General features: G+C 39.8%; 1 protein-coding gene across 4 annotated transcripts in view; it reads left to right on the top strand.

Moving 5' to 3' along the window:
* The first annotated feature begins 3,778 nt into the window (after positions 1-3,778).
* Positions 3,779-15,085, top strand: part of ARHGAP5 (Rho GTPase activating protein 5) — a 47,913-nt gene continuing 36,606 nt past the window's right edge. Inside the window, exons 1-3 of one of the 4 annotated variants that reach the window (XM_050335756.1) lie at positions 3,782-4,045; positions 7,809-7,897; positions 11,190-11,299. The gene's annotated coding sequence lies outside the window, so the exon portion shown is untranslated. Of the gene's footprint in view, positions 4,046-7,808; positions 7,898-11,189; positions 11,300-15,085 lie in introns of all 4 variants that reach the window. The other 3 variants (XM_050335758.1, XM_050335755.1, XM_050335757.1) reach the window with 3 other exon arrangements.

Raw genomic sequence — 15,085 nt, 5'->3', positions numbered from 1 at the left:
TTTGTCAGGTGTGCTGATTATCAGAAAACCAATAGTGCTGGTGATCTCTCCCCTTAACACCATGAGATTACTTAATAAGTAAATGCATTTATCTAAATGATTCCTATTAGAAACCAAAGAGGTTTTCCTTATAATTTGAGATGATGGTGTAAGCATTTATGCTTCTATTTTGCCCTCTCTTCCTGTATACAAATGTTTTTACACACAGCACAATGAATTAACATAAGCATAACTAGTAGAACAATTTCCAAGTGTGTGAAGATTTTCTCACAGAGAAGGCGCTGTAGCATTGATTCTTAAACTTTATGCAAAACAGTGTCTTTCCCCTGAAGTGAGACAGACCTGGCAGTTCTCCTGTTTAATGAGGGATTTTGGGGAAGGGACCTGAAAAGCAGCTTGCACTAAAATAATATGTGCAGATTTCATATTCTGCAACCACCAAGAGCACATTGATTTTTGGTTCAGTACACTGGTAAGATTGCTTGCTTTGCACTTCCAAGTGGTACTATGGAAACAATTATGGAGGGCAATTAAGAAAATGCTATACCTGTGAGAACTACGTGCATTGTTCATCTGATCTGTGGTTTGAAATCCCCCAATTCCAGAAGCATGGGGAGATAAGCACTCTCCTCTCATTTGGATTCAGATCACCAGAATAAGAGGAAACTGATGTACAGGCTTCTAGACATCTACAAGGTGCTCACCTTATTTGTGTTTATAAGCACTCTTCAAAGTATGAGGCTATTTCTAAGGTGAAGCCTGCTACAGGGAAAGGCTCAAATAACAATAGTCATTATAAGTAACAAATGCTGCAAATCATGAATGATTTTCTTCTGAGTTTCTCAAGGTTTACTAAAACATTTCTCTGAAGTGCCTTTCTGTATAATTAACAAAACACTAACCTAGTTGAATTATTAATCAGTTTTAATTATTACACTTTATTTTGATGCTTTCTCTAAGTTATACTGCTCCCTGCATTCTTCTCAGTCATTAAAAAGATTTTTTGAAATATTTCTTCAAATATTCTCAAATATTTCTGTATTACTTTGATAAAATGTTATTTTAAAAATACTTTGATGGGGTTGCTTTCATTTATCTTACTGCTTCATTACTGACATCAAATCTATAAGTAGCCCTATAAATCTAAATATTATGCTCTCATAAGGGCATAAAACTACCTGTTTTCTCATGGATTTGCAATTTTCTCACCACTTTCCCTTTTAAAGTTTATAAACCTTGTATGTCTTCTTAATCTGCATCTGAAACAGTCTATGGGTATATCTCTACCCAACAGTTAACATTAAACTGCAAAGCTTATAAATTTCATAGAGTCTAGGAAAAACACTGTGTCATAAATCTGCTTAGAACCCTGCTTGCTGGTTCATTGGACATAATTCTTGACTTTTTGTAGCTTTATGCAAAATCAAGGGGCTTAATAAGCTCTGCAAAATCATAGCAAGCTGCCTACTGCAGCCTGCCAGGACTTTGCATGCTTCTAGAAGGCCACAAGCAAAGGGAGTTTCTGCACATAATTTGCCTCTGATTCTTGTGACCTAAAGTGAGGAAATTCATATGAAAATCAATTTCTGGCTTTACAGTCTTCCTTTGTTATATTAACTTTGGGGGTATATTTAGGATCAGAGAAAGAAGAATTAGCTGATCTAATTCTGCCTGGAAATCTGTTCTTTTCTTTCACCAAGGGCTGCTTTTGGAGCTCATGGTGTGTCTTATTGTGGACTAGCATCATAGGAAACTACTTATGCCTGTTGCCTTTCATCTGGTTGCTGAGCATCCTTGTGAAGAGAGAACCTCCACATCCATGGTGTTGCCAGCTGCTTTCTGAGATGATCCTTGCTGTCCTTGGATGCTTCAGGTTTGAGCTTGCTGGGAAAAGCTTCTTCCTCTTCCCAAGCTTACTCAGCTTGCTGAAGTTTTTATAAACTAAGATCAGGATCAAAGTAAGTGATACAACCAATTCCTGTATGAGAGGTCTTCCATATGATGGAACTTTATGAAAATTCTCTAATAGGAACTGCTTAAGGTAATTAATACCTATGCAGTTTTAGAAGGACACAGATCTTACTCCTTTAAATTTCTGTTAAGCTAACAACTCTCAAAAGATTTTTCTTTTCATATGAATATAAGGTTTTGATTCTGGTAATGCGAAATGGGTATTTATTTTGAATAACAACAAAACAACAAACCACAAAAACTCAGGTAATTCAAATTAAAATTAAGTTCTGATTTTAGGCTTCTTTAGGTTTTGTTTGTTTTTTTTTTTTTTTTTTTTTTAAACTAGGAGGTGACTGCAAAAACTCTTGAACAGATGCTGGGATTACAGTGCCAAATAATTTTTGATTTCTTTAAGATGGACCTTCCTCAGATGAGTATTTCTAGAAATATTCTCATGTAAGGCAATGTTCATGCTAGGCAGTTCACTCAAATTTAACACAAAAAGGTTTAGCTAGTTAGAATTTTCTCAAAAATTCAAGTTTACAGGCAATGCGTCTTTAGAAAGGATCTGATTTTGTAAACCTTTTGATTTCCTAATTTTCAGATGTAAAACGTTAAGATGTGCATGCAATATGTAAAATTGTACAGAATCAACCATATTGTTAATAAATATTATAATGATAACACTCAAAATGTGGACTGTGTCAGCAATAAGATTGCTAGTAAAATATTAATTTGTTCCTTTGTATGCATACATAGAAGAGATCTTTAGTAATAAATGATGCATGGAATATGCATTTCTGCATGCACAGAAATATGGTGTATTTGCATGATGCCCACAGGTACCTTGTCCCCCATGGTGGATAGAGTAGATTAGCACCTATTTATTTTTTGTTTTGCTGTGTCTCATGCCTCACCTGCCACTGCCTGTGGAAACCCAACTTCAGAGGCAAGTGCATGAAGCTTCGCAACCCCATCACTACCCAAGTGCGTAACAGGCCTCATGTACAACCCCGCAGGGTTCTGAGGGTGGAAGAGGACTTCGCCTCCTGCTACCCACGCGCAAACAGCGGCACGTAAGGACCACGCCGACGGCTTGTGGTGCCTTTGGTTGCCTAGCCCGGCTCCAAGCTGCCCGTGGCTGGTACCCTGCGAGGGATGTCCTACAACAAGCGGTGTCACACCTGCAGCCCGCAGAGCAGGCCCCGCTGCCAAGGGGGACTGCCAGACGAAAGAAGTGCTGTGTTACCCCGGCTAACCCTGGGAAATGCTGGGACTAGTTACGAGCGCTGGCAAGAGAGGAGGAGGGGGGTACAAAGCTGACCGAGGCAGCATTTTTGCATGTTTTAATTCTATCCTAGTTCACCGCCATTTTTCTCCGTTAGAGGCATCGCTGCTGGGTGTAAGCTGAGGCCGCGCCCCGCCGGTCTCCGTCCCTTCGGCGGGCCGATGGCCTGGGATCAAGCCCGTGTCCCTGCGCGCCGCTCACCCTGGGGCACGGCGGCATCCCAGCCTGCGCCGCTGTCGCGGGCGGGACTCGAACCCCGGCCTTCCAGCTCCCGGCTCCCTGCGCTACCCGCGCGGCCACCTGGGCACGAGCGGGGCGCCCCACGCTCGCGCGCCCGCCGGGGCCGGGCCGGGGAAGGGGGGGCGGGGCGGCGCGCGTGCGCGCGGACAGCTGGCGGCTGCGCGCGCTCTCCCAGGCTTCCCAGGGAATCCAGCGGCAGCAGGAAGAGGCTCTTCCCCGCGCACGCGCAGCTGGCCGGGCGGGCGCGCGCTGAGCCGCGGCGGCGGGAGGGAGGGGGGAGGGGAGGGAAGCTGCTGAGGTAAAGTTGGGGGAGAGAGAGACTCCGTCAGCCAAGCGAGAGCCGGGGAGGCTCGGCGGCCGCCATTACTGAGCCGGGAGCGCCGGGGAGGCAGCGGGCAGACGGGACGGGGCTGCGGCGGCCGGGAGCGCTCGGGAGCTGCGGGCCGGAGAGCGGAGAGAGCCCCGCGGGGAGGAGAAGCCGCCGGGGGCGCCGGCGTGGAGAGAGCGTCCCGGGAATGCTGCCGCTCCCGCCGCCGCCGAGGAGCCGGATCCCGACGGCGCGAGGTGAGGGCAGGAATGCGGTCCCGTGGGAGCCGGCCCGGCCCGGCCCGGCCCGGAGCGGAGCGGGGCGGCCGGGCCGGCAGGCGGAGGGAGCGGGGGAGGAGCGGCCGCAGCCCCCGAGGCGCGGCGGGCGCTGCGTGCCCAGCGCGGGGCTGGGGCCGCGTGCGGAGCGGGACCGGCCCCGCGCCCCCGCACGGCCCCCCCGCACCGCCGGCCCGCAGGGGAGGCAGCAGGGGCAGGAGCGGGGCGCCTGGTCCCAGACAGGTGATGAAGGCCTGAGCAATGGGAGGGTCTGAGCCTGCTGTACGAGGCTGCCAGCTGGTCACGGCTCTCCAGGGAGGGAGGAAGGCAGGAAGGGGAGCTTCCCTGCTCCTCTCTTCTTCCTTCCTCATTCCCTTCTTCTCCCTACTCGTTCAGCTTCCTCCTTTTTTCCATTCTCACTACCTTCCCCCCCCCCTTTTCTTCTTTCTCCGTACTTCTTTTCCTCCTCACTACCCCCTACTCATTCGCACCTTTTCTGTTCTGTCCCTCCTCTTGTAAATTTGAACACTTGTCCATTCGTCTCCTCCTTCCTTTCACCTTCAAATATTGCTCGATATTAAATTTCATAAAACTTCACTCTCCTAACGATGTGTGCATTTCTGTTTTTCCACCAGGTGGATTTTAAGGCTTTGGAATAGGGTAGTCAGTTGCAGTGCTGCAGCTTGCAAGCATTTTGAATCCCTTAAACCAGCATAACCTTTAGACTCTCCACCCAAGGGAATCACCAGAGACATACAGATATAATGCCGTGATGTTGTAAATATAGGACATAAGGAATATGGAATATAAACCACTGTTTTAATTGGAAGTAGAAGCAGGACTATATAGTTATTAAAGGAAGACATACTTGTCACCTTCTCCCCATAATACACTCCACCCCTCTGTATCCCCCTCTTTTGCCCTCTCCTGTATTGCTTTTCATATCAGCGTGGAATATTTCCTTAATAAGTAGGAGGGAAACGTTTTTAATGTAGACCAAAATAGGCCTGTGGGGGTATGTGTGTATTCTTTACTGTCATGCAGATAACTGGAGGATTTTATTTCTTAATAAAGATCCTTGACAGAAATTTGAAAACTCTACACTGCAGAGTAAAAGCAGTAAAAAGAGACCAGCATTTGCTGGTCAATTGGACGTCCATTTTAAACCTGTGCATTGAAGCCAGTTGCAGCACTGATGCCTGTATACTTATTTTATAAATGAATGAGGAGTTAATAGGTGACTTTTTTTTCTTCAACTGTGCTGTCTTACCTTCTGAAGGTTCTTTGGCATGACAGTTGTTTTCAGCAGTGACATCAGTGACCAGAGTTAACTGCCTTCTGATAAAACCCATATTTATTTATAGTATGTATCTAAAACAAGGATATTACACATATTCATTCAGGTACATTTTTAATAAGGGTTTATTTTCAGTTTTGTGCTGCTTTGAAAATTATTTTTAAGAGGTATTAAAATTCTTAAAATTCTATTTATAGTACTCTACTAAAACTCAGTGTTGCTAGAGCTTAGGAAATATCATGCAAATAAGTTTTTAAAAAAAGTCTATAGTATTAAAGTATCAGAATTAAAGTTTAAGTGTTTGTTACATTATCACTAGCTTATTTTAGTGTAAGTTGCTTTTAAGCTCCTAACATACAGAACTGAAGTAGCATGCTTTTTTTTTCTTTTTCAAAAAAAGTATCCCTATCTAAAGCAGCTGCCATTGTAAAATTGTAAATAATTGCAGCCAGATGCCTACCACTCCCTGGTATTGGACTTTACTTTAGCTAAGGTGTTGCATGTGTAACACAATCCAATTAAATACTTTAGGCTCAGACTTAATTCTTTTAAAATGCTATATTTAACAGTAACAGAATCAAATGCTGCACATGTTTTTCAAACTAAAGATAAAATATGTTTTCCTAAAGCTGTAGGTGTTTTTTTCCATGTCCAGACTTCATAGAAAAGAAAAGCACTGATCATAATAATAGATTGTTCTGTGTAAGTTTCCCTGTTGGGACTTGTTATTTGAGTAGATGGTGCAAAAATAATTCCATTCTGTTTAATAAAGATATTAAAAGGATGTTGATGATATCTTAAGGCTTCCAAAAGTACTTTCTTGACACAAGATAAATCCCATGTACTGGCATCCTTCAGGAATATTTTGCATAAAACTTCAGAATACTCCCCTATGTTTAGTAGACTACTACATGATGTTTTCCTAGGATTCCATGCATCAGGCATTCTTTGGGGGTGACACCCTCTGACCTTCGCTGAGAGAATATAAGTTTGTGAAGCCAGATATCCGTCGCTGAGTTCTGCTGGCACGGTGACGTCGGTGAGCAGGCTGAAAACAGGCACATTTCTGGCCATGACGTAGCTGTGCGAGTGAAGCCGTGGTGCATTCCTGCTCGGTGATAAGGAAGGAATGCTGTCCAGAGGGGCCTGCCGCGGGCTCGCGCCGCTAGGGGGCTTTGTCCGCGCGGCGCTCCCGGGGCCGCCCCGCGCCTCCTGCCCTTCCAGGGCTCCGCGCAACTTGGGGCTCCCAGTAACACTGGGAATTGTGTCCTAGGAACGCCAGCGTTCCCTCCGCCTCCCCGCATCTGTGTTATTTCTCTCCTAATGGGCACACACAACTCGTAATCACTTCTTAATCACTTCGGTTATTTGTTGTTTTTTTCTTTTTTACTCTGAGAATTTTTAGCCTAGAGGTCAGCGTAAGTGAGCTGGAAGACTATTACATTTTACAGATTATTATTTGAACCCTCTCATCACTTCCTTATATTTACAGTTTCAGTGAAATATTTAAAGAAAAACGAGTTGAAAATTCCTCCTAGGAAAATCTGAAACAATCCTCACGAAGTTACTTTGAATTTGCATGCTAACTGTGTTTTTCTAGTCACTTAACACCTATTGGAAGCTGAAGTAATTAATCTGTGGCTGGTTCTGCACACTACATCTTGTGGTAAATAAGAGTTGTTTTTTTGAGTTAGAATTCCCACGCATTTTTGCAACTCTGCTTCAGTTGACATACAAACATGACAGAAGAATGTTCGCTTTAAAAAGCAAAACCAATACCTGCATGCACAATTTTTTAGAAATGTGTATATTGTCACATTTTGGCATTAATTTATTTAGGTTGGCTAACTATCATGCAGAATATTATTTGCTGCGTACATACACCTTTTCCCTTGCTCATTTCATAATTTTAAAAAGTAGATAACCAGTGTTGTCATCTTACAAAGTTAGAAATGACACATATGACTCGTACAGGGTCAAACAATAAACTCCTGTTTGAATTAAGTCTCAGAACTCCATGGTGTTGAGTCCTGTCTTCTATACTGCAGTTACTCATGAAGCAAATAATGTGAAATGATCCGGATATGTGGGTCAGTGAAATCAACTGAAGTAGCTGCTACCGGGATGTAAATTTTTCTTCCCCCCACCTCCGAAGAGGCATTTTAGCCCCTTTTCTGTCCGTACCTTGATCCGTCCTTTATCATCTACTTCTTTTCTTTCTTCTATTTTTACAAGTTCTTTGATGAATTGGCTTTGTAAAATTTCTCCATTACTTCTTTCGTGTTCTTCCTGAGTAGCTCTGTAAATATGCCTGATCAGGTAGTCTTGCCCTGAGAAACTTCTCTGAGCACTGTGCGTATCTTTGGTAGGGGGTTATCCTTTGCAAAAAGAATTAAGAGTTTATTTTCCCTGTAAACTTGCACTGTTTCCTTTCCTGTTAAAATACAGGCTTTGAACCTATTCTGAGTGCTTTCAGATATTCAGAAATCTGAAGATAAGTAACTTGAGAGACCTGACTTCAGCATACTGCAGTGCTGGTAATTTGAACCTTTTCAGTTTACCTGTTTATTGTACCCTGATCTCATTTATTTAGATTGGTGTTGTTTTTGTTTTTGTTTGTGTGGGGTTTTTTTTGTTTGTGTGTTTGTTTGTTTGTTTTTTCTGTGGAGGGCAACAATGATAATAGATGCCTCTGGCTTGCTGGATTCCAGCTAAAGAATGATGTTTTGAATTTAGAAATAATGCTTATACCCTGATTTAACTTTGGATAATACACTGGTGGTCTTCAGCGTTTTGTTATTGATAGAAGACATTTAGTGAACTTAGTAGAAACTAGGAGCTTTAAACTTCTTTTTTTAAACATGGTTTCCCTGTTTTTTTGTTTTTTTTTTTTTTTAAATAAATTGATTACTTTGCTTTTGTATGCAAAGAATTATCTAGGCTACAGAACTCCCTTAGGGATAGTAGTTGCTATTGTACTAACCAAATCTGAATTCAACAGTGGTTGTAGTAATCCATTCTCATCCTTCATTTACCTAGCATGATTAATCCAGTTAAACTGTATTCCTTTTAAGTCACAGTATCACTACTGGAGGTGTTTCAAGATACTGTCCTTTACTATCTTGTTGCCTTATTGAGCTTACTTTCTGATAAGCAATCTGGATAATTTTTTTCATATGGTGGCTGATACTTAAATAATTTTAGCAGAGAGTGTTGTATTTACCTTTATTTATAAATAAGATTTCAAGTACTGTTACTTAACTAAGGTTACCAGCACTTGTGAAGGCAAGAATATTGGCGTATGAGTAAAGAGCAAGGGACACATTAAGCAGTTAGGACCTCTGCAGACTTAGGTGATTTGAAATTGTTGATAAGGTGACATTGGTATACTCTGTATCTGGTTTCATTTCTACAAAGGATTTTCATTTGAAGGGAAGATTTCTTATGCTCATTTGAGTGAAAAAGATAACTCCTGGTAAATACTGAATGAGAAATGACAACAGTACATTAAGGTATATCAACATAAATTTTTTTAACTGACTGTCGAAGGGAAAACAATTGAATTGTTATTCTGTTATGTTTTGGATAGAGCAATAGTTACTGATGTGCTAATAGGGAATTTGGGTACTGTACTAAATATTTTCCAATGCCAAGTTTTAGTTCTCAAAAAGCATGAAGTGAGGAATGACTCGGTATACAGACTTGGTGTCAGCAGTAACTTGAATCCAGAGCTGTTACTTTCTTGGAGTCACGATCCTTGATATTGTGAATGCACAGTGCTTTCAAACTCCAAACCATTTCAGTGAATTGTGTTTGAATTTACTTTGTGTACTGCTGCAGAGGTCGCAGTAACTTTCTGTTGCTGTATTTGAGTACCTTTCAAAGCAGACTAGGCTGTGATGGCCCTTTTATTCAAGTGTGCTTTTCTTTACTTGGCCAGGTAATTTACAAACTCTGTGGCAAGACTGTGGTAATTGAAACTAACCCTGGAAAATACTGATCCATAAACTGTTGTGTCTAGACAACACTACAGAGTGAGTAAAGGACTCAGGGAAAACACTCTTTATTTTCCCTGTTGGCAGCTGCTTAAATAGTTGATGGTCATAAGCAATTCTGTAGACTCTTTCAGGCAACATATTGGCTTCAGCCATGTTAGGTCTAAAACATTTTTAGATTCAAAAAACAAATTTGGAAGGTATTGAGAAATATTCAGAATATTTATCTGTAAGTGATTATCTTGACTATGGACCCATCTACAAGTCCCTGTGCAACCACAATTACTAAATAATGATAGGTGATTAACTGTTCCAGTATTTATTACTTGCTAATAATATGGCATTCTATTCTAATGTTTAGAATTCAGCTCAGAAGATTTCAGGAAGCATGTATTTGAAAATCAGACTTTCTCTGGCCTCTTAATGCTTGTGACTGATCTTGCGGGGGCCTGTCTTTGACCTTTCTCTAGTGGCAATGTCCCCCAGGCTCCAGATGCGTTCTTGCCGGCAGAGATGCTTTTCTCTCCCTCTGTCTGCTCTTTCATATACTGGGTTCTTCAGAGTCCCATAGTCTGTTTCCTCATGAGTAACTGTCTGCTCTGCTCTAGCTGTGGACAAAAAGGAGTGTCACAGCTAGGAGGTAAGGGCAGGTAAACACCTCCTGTCTTCTCTTTCAAGTGATAGAATTTAACACTGTAGCCTGGCTAGGCTTAATGCAGGACTGATGACCTATACCTATTGATTTTAATGTTATTTGGTACCACAAGATGAGTTACTATTTTAGTATTAGTTGCAGTGTATATTGTTTATTAGTATTGCCAAACATTTTTTGTCCAAAAGAGAATTTAATAAAGCTTAGACTTTTTCAGCTAGTTATATTATTTCACAGCAAGGTGGAATTACTAATAATGTAATTGTAAATTGCAAAACAAGAAAAAGCTCAGCTGTACCATTTTGATGTAATATTTAGCACATACATAGCATGGTGCTGCATCTTGCTTAAAAATTATACCTTTCCTTAGTATAGGAATAATAGCTTACATAATGATCCACTGCAAGTGCCTCAAGTTCCTGTCCTTTTCTGCATCATAATATGTGCATCACTGGCCCAGCAAAGTCTTGAGTTTTTTGTGTATGCGAAGGGAAGAACAGAGTTCTGTTTTTGGTTACGTCACAGTAGCATCCCTGCAGTAAAATCAACAGTTAACAAAGTTATACTAATAATTTGGACCCTAGTTGAGAATTAAAAATCTTGAAATATGATTATACTTTCAATTTCTAATTTGTCACAGTTTATGCGACCTTTTAATGTAGAAATGCTATAGTACAGGTAAAAGGGTTCTGAGGTAGATAGTACTTTTTTCTAGAAGTAAAATATATGTACATGTAATTAGATGAGTTTCATATATTTTGTACTTACAGACTATACAACTTCATCTTAGAAAACTGTGTTCTAGATAGTTTAGAATTCCATATTATTCTACAAGTGATTAATGATTTTTATATCTCACATTTTGTCTGTTATCTGAGAAACTATATTAGTTTTTTTCAGAAGAGGCTTCTGCAACTTAGGTATTGTTAAAATACCAAGTTGAACTTTAAATCCCTGTTGCTTGAGAACTGTCCTCTCTCTATCTCAAGTATTAATAGACGGTTACAGAATTTAAACCCTCCAAACCTAGAGGAAGACCAGCTTGAGCTCTTGAGTTTTGTTTATGGCTTTAAAATGCGGAAAATGATCCTCATGCATAGGTGAAATGTTGTACCCTCTCTGATTGCTGCTTCTGCTTTCATAAAATTGAAACTTTTAATGATTCTTACTTTTTGCTTTCAGATCCCTCAGGGAAGGACTTACTGAAGGGCACTGTTTAAATGTGTGACATCACTGCAGGAAGATCACAGCAGGATAATAACCATCTTGCTTTGCACCTTTTTTTCCTAAGGGTAAGTTTGGACTTCAGGCGTTGTGTTTAAGGGGAATGTGGGGGAATAAGTACAAGATGCTACACCTTATTTTCTTTGTAACTGCTTTTGGAAATGCAGAAGTCCGTAGAGACAAGGTCCTGTGGTTCATCTGTAGATGGTCAGAGATTCTTCCTGCAGTGATGTCATACACATTGTATCTTCTGAGTTTCTTCAGAATTTTCAGAAGAGATGAAATTTAAGATTAAAATTACTTGGGGAAATCAAACAACCCCTCCTTTGAATCTGTAACAAAGATGGAGAGGGGGAGGTGAAGTAATGACTCGTAGTGTTTACAATTTGTTATAATTGAATTAGGCAGATTGAAGTAAGATAATGGAACTAACTTACCATGAATTTCCAGTGTGTATGCTTTAAAACTGTACAAAACCATAAAGTACCTTTGCATTAGTGATATAGTGAAATGGAAAATCTTCCATTTGGGGAGCAATTTAATGATGATTACGTATTAAATGCAAAGCCATTATAATGTCAGATTTTTACCAGTTTTATTACTTAATTAACGTAGATTTCATCTGTGACTTTACTTTGTACAATCAGTGTGAAGTAGAAACTTAATTAAAAAAAAAAAAGAAAACCACACTGGTTTTAAATATCTTCAGTGTTTCAGCTCTCAGTATGGTGAAAATCTTCCATGTCAGAAACTTTATGAGAGACTGATGTGTTTGTTTTCCCTTTGTCAGTGTCCCATTTCACCTTACTCTTTGTACTTACTCACTTAAAAATATATTGATTTAACAAGACATTTTATAGACGGAGGAGGAACAACCTCTGCTACGTGAGGATGTGGAGTATATGAAAATATTGATTGTTTCTTATAAACTAATTGCAATTTGACAGTGTCTTCCTGATGAAATAAAATAATCCTATGGAGGAAGATTTTTGTGTTTATTCCACATCACATCTGTATTGTACTGTGGCAAACAGAAAACTTTTTATGGTGAAAATGTTGAATAAACTTCTCGTTCTAACAGTGTGAATGATGCTACTATGATAAGCTTTGCTTTAGAAAGAAAACAGTGGGTTTATTTGTAGTGATATAAATAGTGGCTTGTAAAGGATGTTACTTTTGCTGAGTATTTTTGTTCCCAGAGCCATTTTCTGTTAGTTCCAAATGCTGTAGTTTGGGTATAATAAACACAGTGGAAACAGCAGAAAACAAAGTTTACAATACAAGTTCTCTTTTCTGAATATGTCTTTAAATAATCTGATTTAAAAAAAACCAAAACTCAAAAATACAGCATAAAAGTTTCAGTTCTTGCAATTTAAAAACTCTCAAGTATAAAAATTGGATTTTTCCTTTGCATTTTTAAATGAAATGGATACCTGTTTTTTCTAAAAAAGATACTTTCCTTGACTGATTTTTATAACTGAAAGCTGTCTTTATGTGTGTGGTTTTTATTTTATAGTTTGGTTTAATAATTTCATTACAAATGTTTTTGTAATTACATATATACTATGTTTCTGATCAGAACACTGGTTTTCCATTTCTGGGTGTTAGTAAGTTGGAAAGCTCTGTTGGCTGGGTGTTGTTTCTATAAACAAGATACTAAAGATTTCAATATTTTTATCTTCTCTTACAATTTTTAGTGATACAAATACTTCTACTACTGCATGCCTTCAAACTCAGATATATTTTAGCACTTGTGAACTAGTTTTTCAAGTATTAAAGGAGATTTTGAGAGCTCTTTGGCTGCCAGACTCTACACATTTTAAACTGAACCCTTAACAAATTGTTGCTAAGAATGACAAAGTATATAGCACAGCTGAGATATTGAGACTAAAATTTCAGTATTGATGCTTGTTATACTCTTCTTAAAAGGACTGTTTAAAGGTTTGTTTACATACATTGTGTTGCTGCTCTACAAATGTGAAAGCAGGTATGTTAAGTACAGGAGACTGTACCTTTTGTTTATAGTGCCATGTGATAGCTGTCTTTTTACCAAGAAAATGGGAAAAATATTTTTACCAAAATATTTTCACAGAATAGAGAGTAGTGTAGATTGGAAGAGACCTCTGGATGTCCAGGCTTCCTGCTCAAGCAGGGTCACCTAGGGCAGGTTGCCCAGGCCTATATGTAGGTGACTTTTGAATATCTCTAATGCAGGATTCTTTACAACCTTCCTGGGCAAATCAGACCAGTGCTTAGTCACCCTTCTACTCAAAAAAGTGTTTCCTGATATTCATATGGCACCTTCTGTATTTTAGTCTGTGCCCATTTTCTTCTGTCCTGTCCTTGGGCACTACTGAAAAGAGTCTGGCTCTGTCTTCTTTGCACCTTTCCTCCAAGTATTTGTACAGATTGATGAGATCTCCTCTGAGTCTTCTCCTTGCCAGGCTAAACAGTCCCAGTTCTCCCAGCTTTTCCTTAAGTGAGAGATGCTGTAGTGCTTTAATGGGGTTAGTGCAGGGGTCACTTTCTCCAGTAGCTCTGTATCTCTCTTGTACTGTAGAACTGCACACAGTGCATCAGTGGCTACAGTGTTGCCAAGGCGGGAAGGTTCACCTACCTTGATCTGCTGGCAATACTTTGGCTAATGCTGCCCAGGGCTAATGCTAACGTTAGCCTTTTTTGCCACAAGTGCACGTTGCTGGCTTGTGTTGGTGTCTGCTGAAATCCCCAGGCCCTGCTCTGTACAGCTCTTTCCAGCTGGTGGCTCTCAGCATGTACTGGTACCTGGGGTTGTTCCTCCCTGGGTGCAGGGACTGTATCAGCCACGACTCCAATTTTGTCACCAGCGAACATGCTGAGGGTACATTCCCCTCCATCGTCCAAGTAATTAATGAAGATTTTGAACAATATTGGACCCAGTACTGGCTCTAGTACATCTAGTTACCAGTCCCCAACTAGCTTTCATGCCACTGATCACAAACTGCTGGGCCCAGTCATTCGGCCATTCAATTTTGCTAAGTTTTCCTCATAATGTAATTGTTTCTAAAACAGTAAATATCTTTCCATTTGCAGTATGTGTGCAAAGTTTTCTAATTAATAACTGAGAGTTAATGGTAATTGTTACACTTGACAACAGCTTCAATAAAGCCACTGGAATGTTGTAATAATTCTGTGGAAGTCTGAATGTAGATATAGTAGTTTTTTACAGTTAATAAAAGGTTTTGGGGTTTTTTGTAGAGACAGAAGGAATGACACTACATTGTAGTCTTAAAATCTCATACATAAGTCTTACTTTTAGTATTTGGATGATGATATTTGTGTTTTTCTGTAGAATTCAGGTTAGAAACTTCTTAAAAGGAGTTTATTATTAGTATGCAAATAAAGTAGTTTACTTCTGCAAATAGGTAGCATTTTAGCTGTGTGGCCAATTGCCTGCTTTTACAGCTTCTTATTTTGAAATTTTCTATTTTACAATATAAGCCCAGGCCTACAAATGCACATAAAAGTAGTGTTATTCATACAAATAAGCATGATATCTGGTGAAAACATGAGTGTAAACAGAAGTATGTGAATATTGGGTTGGGTTTAGAGTTGTTATGTTGTATTTATTGTAGTTGAAAATGCTTTTTAGTGCCTAGTATTCATAAGCTAGGAATGAAAACAGTAATGTGGACGTTTGGGTGTGGGTTTTCTTTTTTTAGAAGTATGCTGATTACCCATCAAAATAGGTGATGAACTATTACTAAATTGTGCTTAAAACCTGTTTATTTTTAAATTTATAATATAAATAGCTTTAACACAAATGAATTACAAATTTAAGATATCATTTAAAGTAGTTGTAGAGCTTTCATATA

Source organism: Myiozetetes cayanensis, unplaced genomic scaffold (genome assembly GCF_022539395.1).
Source record: "Myiozetetes cayanensis isolate MyiCay16 unplaced genomic scaffold, myiCay2020 scf6-25, whole genome shotgun sequence".
NCBI classification, from domain to species: Eukaryota; Metazoa; Chordata; class Aves; order Passeriformes; family Tyrannidae; genus Myiozetetes; species Myiozetetes cayanensis.
The sequence above is the reverse complement of the archived record's forward strand: the minus strand, read 5'-3'. Positions and strand labels throughout refer to the sequence as shown.